Raw genomic sequence first — 7,601 nt, 5'->3', positions numbered from 1 at the left:
GCATGCCTGTGACCCCAGCAGCTCAGGAGGCTGAGGCAGGAGGATTGTGAGTTAAAAGCCAGCCTCTGCAACTTATTGAGGCCCTAAGCAACTCAGTGAGACCCTGTCACTAAATAAAATATAAAAAGGTCTGGGGATGTGGCTTAGTGGTTAAGTGTTCCTGGGTTCAATCTCTGGTACCAAAAATAAACAAATAAAGAAAGAAAGAAAAGTCTCAGAGAGAGGACAATTATCTGTTGCTATTTCTTATGCTCTATCAGAAGATATTAACACCTTATCCAACTAGACAGAAGATAGACACAGGTCTCATTTGAACCTGTGGGTGTCAATTGATGGAGGTGACTAGGTGGTGACATAGAGACTAATGCCATGGAAAGACAATTTGTTTCACTTACACTTCCCAGGGGGCATGCCAATGTTGGTCAAAAGGCAGAATGTGGTAAGGGAAGGCATGGGCCAAAGACTTTAAGGGGTTACCAGGGAGAAGGCAAGTCAGGGCAGAAGTTTATGATTGGCTATTTTGAATAATTTGGGGGCCTTTTTACTACAGGGATGGTCTCTAAATGCTGGCATCTGGCCTTGGGATGATTTCAGGTAGGGAAATGCTGACTTAATATGTAAGGGTTAGATAAGGGTATGGTTGACTTAAGTCTGAGAGACATGCTCCCAAGTAAGTTGTTTACTATCTTTCAGAATTAGTCCTGGGAGGAACAGTATGACTCTGGGTATTGAAGGCCCTCAAATACCAAAGGATCAAGATCACATCAGAAAATAAGAAAATATAATGAACATAATTGGCCCTGTGATAGCTTGGTGTGAAACAGACAAAATACAGAATCTAAAAAAAAGGAAACACATCATTCTCTGATCAAGTTTATTGCATGAAAAAACCTGAGAAAAGAGCAAAAGCAATGTTATTTGGCTTAAAACAATTAAATGTGAACATTATATGAAATAACCTGTATTCTGTATCCATCATGTAGTATGGTATTTTTCCAAAATAAATATTGTAGCTCAGAGGTTAACATATATGATTACTAATACCAGAAACCAATTTCCACATACCTGGGTTCTACCACATCTACCTAAATTCTTTCCTCAGTGGAAAAGTAAAATTTTTGCCAGAAATGGGAAATGTAGACCACTGGCCCACTACCTGCTGAAGGAAATTAGAGCCTAAATCCTACAAAGAGGTTTTGGACTAATCTAGTTGGGATCTGGACAATCTAGAAAGCTTACAAAATGCCCTAAGCTATTTGTAGGGGTAGGTTTCTTCTGTCATGAAGTATTTGGGAACTATGGGATCCATGACATATGTTGTTTTAAGTGATATTTTAAGGTCACTCTGAAAATCAGTTACTAAGCCAGGAGGTGAATTTTTATCCCTGTGCACTCTCCATCTAGAATTTGCAATATAATGCCCTTTATGTTTTCTCTTGATCATGTTTCCTGGGGGAGGTGGGAATGACTAAGATAGATGTCTATGAAAGAATGAATATTGATGATACATTATGTAAGGCTCAATGAAATTTGTGAATTCACCAGATGGTTGGAAAGTCATCAGCTTCTCTTTTATGCATTTCCTTGGCCTAAGCTTGGATGTTTTCCAGGAAGCAGTTGCAAAAGCAAGTGGAGAAAAAGACCTGGTTTGAGTGTGTGTGTGTGTGTGTGTGTGTGTGTGTGTGTGTGTGTGTGTTTGTGTAAACTCTAACTTGTTTAAATGAGGAATGTGTGAGCAACTTTCCAATCTTCCTTTAACTGAGTGATCAGCTTTGATTTTTATAGGAAATCAAATTAGAAGCTAAAGAAAAAGCCCAGCCTTGATCTTCTAAGCAATCTGGCCTCTAGGCAATCATTTTTTAAGGGAACCAAGTCCTTATTGTTAAGTTTGTGTAGCAACATGTTTTCTTGATGAAGATTCTCAAAGCAGAGGGAAGTGAATAGAGGTTTGATTAACCACAGACCATAATTGCTATATCACTTTCTTTTGTTAGTGTAAGATTTCTTTGCATATTCATAAGGGGGCGTCTAAGCAGCTCCACTGGAGCTAGCAAGCCTCTAAACTGTGTTGAATTAGGAAGTGTATGGGAGGCCTCTCCATGGTTGGCCCTGGGGACATTTTTTCACAATCAAGGAATTCAGATTGTACAGAATTTACTTACTGTAAAAAGTTGTTAGGCATAGAAGGAGGTTATAGAATTTATTTTTCCCACACATCTTTAAGGACAGGACAGAAGCTCAGTGAATAGGTTGAATTCAATACAATCCTAAAGTCATTGAAATGAACTATCACTGGATGGAAAAGATAAAGGAAACTTAGAAACTTAGAAGCATGAAAGTTAATACACTTATCCCAACAGCAGAGGTTGGGGGCAAATATACAAATTGAGCATCATGGGATTAAGGTTACATTTTATATTTTAGGATAATAGAGATTTTCCTAATAATATACCACGGTAATGAGCCTGCCCATTACAGTCCTGCCTTGTTAAAATATATTGATTCTACTATGATCTGAATTAGGAAAGTAAATCTGAGGCCTGTTTATTTGTACAAGAGTAAACTGACTTTAGAGTTTTATTTCATTTATATAATTTCTTTTTCCTTTTCAAGTTGCTTTTAAATGTATTATCTCATTTTGTCTTCCAAACAAGTTTAACTAAATGTGAGAATCTGGGGTAAATTATTTACATGCTGTGCTAGAATTACTGGCAAGATTAGGATTGGAACTCAGAGCTCTTTCCACTCATCCACATTTGCTTCCTTCCAAAGACTTCTAATCTTGGCACTGTCTAGTTTTGTGGTTTCATGAAAGCATTACTATGTCAAAGGCTGCTGCTGCATTCTAGAGACTTGAATCCACTGATCAAGTGGATCACAACTACCTGTCCAAGAATAAGTCAGAAAAGGATTTCAAGACCATGGGTTCTACTCCAGATGACACATCACAAAATCTAGGAGTGAGGAACATGCTCAAAAGCATTTTGCAAGAGATAAATGTGGAGGTAAGAATCACACTCCTGCAGTAGTTTTAAAACCGAATTCCTACTCCAAATGCAGATTTAGGCAGATTTAATACTCATACACACTGAGTATTAAAGGCTCTGCAGTGCATTGGTTTTGCCTCTGAGCTCCTTGAGACAATTTTTGATCCCTAAATTCAGTTTACAGGAACTTTTAAACAAATGTATGCTGCATTATTCTCATTATTCAATTATGAGTCTTTCCCCCAGCATTTTAATTAGCCCTCGTTTTCTGAGAATTAAACTGTCATTTTAGTTGAACTCAAAGGAGTACCCAAGGGGTATGCATTCCATAAGATAATAAAAGCACCATATAATTCTGATGCTTCAACAATTTATACGGAATTCACGACAGGGCTTTCTGTCAGCCATTTCAGATGGCACTTAATCATTGGAGTTGAAGGGGAGACACCATCATTCTACACCTGAAAATCTAATGCCTAATCATGTTAGATCAAGAAAATCTTCTCTTTGATTCCTACTTGATGCCATGAAACAGAAAGTCAGAAGCAAAGATCTGCTTTCCAGCCTTAGACCCTTGGCTTCTGTCCCTGATTTTACCATATGACTGCTGTGTTTTCTAGGCAGTGTGGGCCCTGTGTGCCCACAGATGCTGTGACTCTGTAATGACTGTCATCATAGTGGGCTGTGATTGTGGCTTCTACTGATTTCTGGGTCTGCCCTTACCTTCTCAGAACCATTTATTTTCTCATAGTATTTATTATATAGAATATTTAATGTCTGGATAGGGAAGATTCTATCAAGACAATGAGAAGGAGAAGGTATCCACAGTGTACCTCCAACTGTTACCTCTTGCAAGCATCCTAACCCAAGTCATCATTATCTGCTGCCAGGTTCCTGCAGTGGCTATCTAACCAATGTCCCTGTTGCCACTCTGTCCTCCCATGCCACTCCAACAAGCCATTGACCGGATAGTACCCAGAGGCATCTTTATGAAGCAAAATAAGACAAAATTGATTCATGTTTTTCCCCTGCTAAAATCTCTGAATGACTTCCAACTCTGCTTAGGAAACACTTCTTACCCTGCCTTAAACACCATGTGGGATCTGGCTCCTGACCATCTGCTAACTTTCCATCCTCATTCCATGTTCCTGTTCCCCTTGTCACTATTCCTCAGCCCTCCCTGGCCTTCTGACAGTTTCTAGAATACTCATTGATCTTTTTGACCCCAGGAGATTTGCACCTGCTCTTTTCTTTCCTTCTCTGGCTCTCAGCCTGGATGCTCTTCATTTTCCATGATTCATTTTAAATTTAACCTTTTCACAGTGGCCTTTCTTGGCCATTCTCTCTGCTTATTTCTTCTCTATCACTTTATTTGGTTGATTTATTTTTATTTTTTCGTTAGGACTTACTTCTACTTAAAACTAGTCAAGCATGGAAGCAGACTGGGTGGTTTGGAAAATCAATTGGTCTTATTAAAATTCAGGGGAAGGCTGGGGTCTAGAAAATGTTATTATAGGAGTCATGGGTACAAAAAGTAATTTTTTTTTTTTTTTGTTTACCAATGAAAACTCCTTGCACTTTACTTCTGCCTCTGGCAGGGGTGGTTAGTGTAGGTGGCAGAGTATCACCAATGTAAGTCTGGTGACTGTCTATGATGAATGCTTTTTGCTGAAGTGAATTCAAAATATATCATTGATCTTCGGTTAACTACTATTTGCATCTCTCTTCTCTTTCTTTAGTACAAAGGAAAGAAAGCTCTGTTTGTCTTCCTGTAGGGTGAGCCATAAAGGCACATTCGCTACCACTCTGGGAAATTCATTCTGTTTTTATTCCACCGTGATGTTAAGCCCACCAGGGGCAGCTTCTCAGGATAAACATTTTGCATTTCTACTTGCTATTTTTTCTTGCTCATAACATTGTCATCCTTGTTAGGCGCCTGCTTCAAAGGAACCATTACTAGAGAGAAAATGAATAAGACAAAGAAAGAAAGACGTGACACCAAAAGAGGCTGGCTGGACCAGAGTGCAGGAGAGGCTGGCATGAAAAATTGCCACTCCTGCCTGTTCTAATTACCTCCCTACTTAGTTCAAGGATAGCTTCCCTGTGGCTGTCATGAGCTGTGACTTCAGCTCATGGTATTTGAGTACACTGAAATTAAATACCACCAACATGGTAATGCTGCTCAGTACTACACACTAATTAAAATCAGCCAATGGTACATGAGAGCCGTGATGCCTGAGAGGGACAGAAGTAGCAGAGGGAATAAGGGAGAGCCAAACATCCGGGCTTGCATAAACACCAAAGTCCAAACATTGGCCATTGTCTGTTCTGCCTTTCTTGTAGCTCTTGGAAGATGCCCCTGCTCTGGGTTTTTCTTTGCAGAGTGAGGGCAGATGTCCTGGTACAGTTAGGAAATGACTTAAAAATAAACACATAAGAAAGCATCATTCCATAAGAAAGAAAATCTCAGCCTACAGGAAGAACTTAAGCTTCACCCAGATAATTTTTCACATGACTATTTAAATCTCAACCACTTTAAGTGCAATGCCCAGCAAAGATTAATTAGTTGATAGTGACTGCAGTTATGCCACATGATCCAGCTGAATCTTGATGGAAAATTTTTTAAACAACTGAGAGAGAATAGATGAATGTAATGGTGGATTTAGGCTGCACTATATTTATGACTGCTTAGAATAGAAGGATGAATCGATCATTAATGTTGATGGAGTGGTAAAAGGGCCCAAATAAATTCCAATGGTATATATTTGGGTTTAAAAAATTACTTTGTGGCCCTTTGTCAGTACTTGAAAAATTTTAAGCTTGATTTTTCTTAGCACTTGAATAAAGAAAAAATAAATGTTATAATAAAGATCAGGGCACATCTTTTTTTGTCTATACACAGTATTTAGTAGAGTTTCAAGCAGAGCGATGCTGAAGAAATGTTCTATTTTTGGAGAGATTTTGGAAAATCTAATTAAACAACAATAAAAACATTGGGTATTTATTAGTAAAGAAGCATGAGCAGTGGAGGGGAAATAGGTAGAAACCCAAATGAATTCTGGTCCAAATTCTAAGTCTGACTATCTTTGAGTCTTAAAAACAAGCAGCCCTCCTACCTCTATCCCTCCAAATCAAAAAAATAAAGCTTTGGTCATTTCCGGTGCTCTCTCCATGGGTCGCTCAGTAGGCCTCGGTCGCTGTCGCTCCCACTCTCCTACCCCTACCAACCGCCGCTGGGGCCTTTGGCGCATCACTTCCTTGCTCACTCTCTTGAGCTCACATCCTCCCAGATGCAGCCCAGGGACAATCCTGCCACGCTCATGACTGATCCTCGGGCCGCAGCGGCTCCATGGACCCTCAGATGCCCACCCCTCGGTGCATCAGATGACATCTCGGCCATTGCCGCTGCCTCACCATTCCTGGGGAGGCGGGGGGGGGGGGGGTGTGGGGGTGCCCGGGCCTCACCAGCCAAGCAGCCACCACCGCTGCTGCCCATCTTGGCCACAGGTGCGGACACGACAGTGGGCGGGCAGGCGCCGACCCCACTGTTCACGCCCCTCAGCCAGGGTCTTGGTCAAGATGGAGCCAGAGAACAAGTACCTGCCCAAACTCACGGCTGAGAAGGACTTGACCCGTCCTTCACTCATGCAGTGCAGTTGCTGAGGGCAGAAATTGAGAAGATTCAGAAAGGGATTCAAAAAAGGATGAGGAGGAGAATCACTTGGATTTATTTTCTCATAAGAACATGAAGCTGAAAGAGTGGGTGCTGATACCTGTCAAGCAGGACCCAAAGTTCAATTTCGTGGGGAAGATTCTTGGACAAGGGAATATGATCAAAAGACTGCAGGAAGAAACTGTGCAAAGATCTCTGTGCTGGGAAAAGGCTCAATGAGAGACAAAGCCAAGGAGGAAGAGCTTCACAAAGGTGGAGACCCAAGGTAAGCCCACCTGAATATGGATCTACATGTCTTCATTGAAGTCTTTGGACTCCCATGTGAGACTTACGTTCTTATGGCCCATGCCATGGAATAAGTGAAGAAATTTTTAGTACCAGATATGATGGATGATATCTGCCAGGAGCAATTTCTAGAGCTGTCCTACTTGAATGGAGTAGCTGCGCCCTCTTGTGGACATTGGGTGCCAGTGAGAGGCTGGGGTGCTGCACCTCCCGCTCCACGTGTTCCCAGGACCCATGGTGTTGGGCCACCGTGGGGAGCTTTGGTGTGTGGTACCCCAGTGAGAGGTGCCATCACCCGAGGTGCCACTGTGACCCAAGGAGTGCCACCTCCGCCTACTGTGAGGAGTGCTCCAGCACCAAGAGCACGGGAGAGCAGGCATCCAGAGAACACTTTGCCCCCGCCCCCTGCACCAGAAATATATGAAGAATATGGATATGATGATACATATGCAGAACAGAGTTATGAAGGCTATGAAGGCTATTACAGCCAGAGCCAAGGGGACTCAGAATATTATGACTATGGCCATGGGGAGGTTCAAGATTCTTATGAAGCTTATGGCCAAGATGACTGGAACGGGACCAGGCCATCACTGAAGGCCACTCCAGCTAGGCCAGTGAAGGGAGCATACAGAGAGCTCCCATATGGACGTTATTAA

The 7,601-nt window shown here is 41.6% G+C and overlaps 1 pseudogene across 1 annotated transcript; it reads left to right on the top strand.

Annotated features, from left to right (window-relative positions):
- The first annotated feature begins 6,277 nt into the window (after window positions 1-6,277).
- LOC306652360 (KH domain-containing, RNA-binding, signal transduction-associated protein 1-like) lies at window positions 6,278-7,601 on the top strand (annotated as a pseudogene). Its single transcript has one exon. The product of its transcript is annotated as a KH domain-containing, RNA-binding, signal transduction-associated protein 1-like (transcript).

The sequence above is a fragment of the Sciurus vulgaris genome, assembly GCF_902686455.1.
Source record: "Sciurus vulgaris genome assembly, contig: HiC_scaffold_180_arrow_ctg1, whole genome shotgun sequence".
Lineage (NCBI taxonomy): Eukaryota > Metazoa > Chordata > Mammalia > Rodentia > Sciuridae > Sciurus > Sciurus vulgaris.
This window is presented reverse-complemented; position numbering and strand designations above follow the sequence as displayed.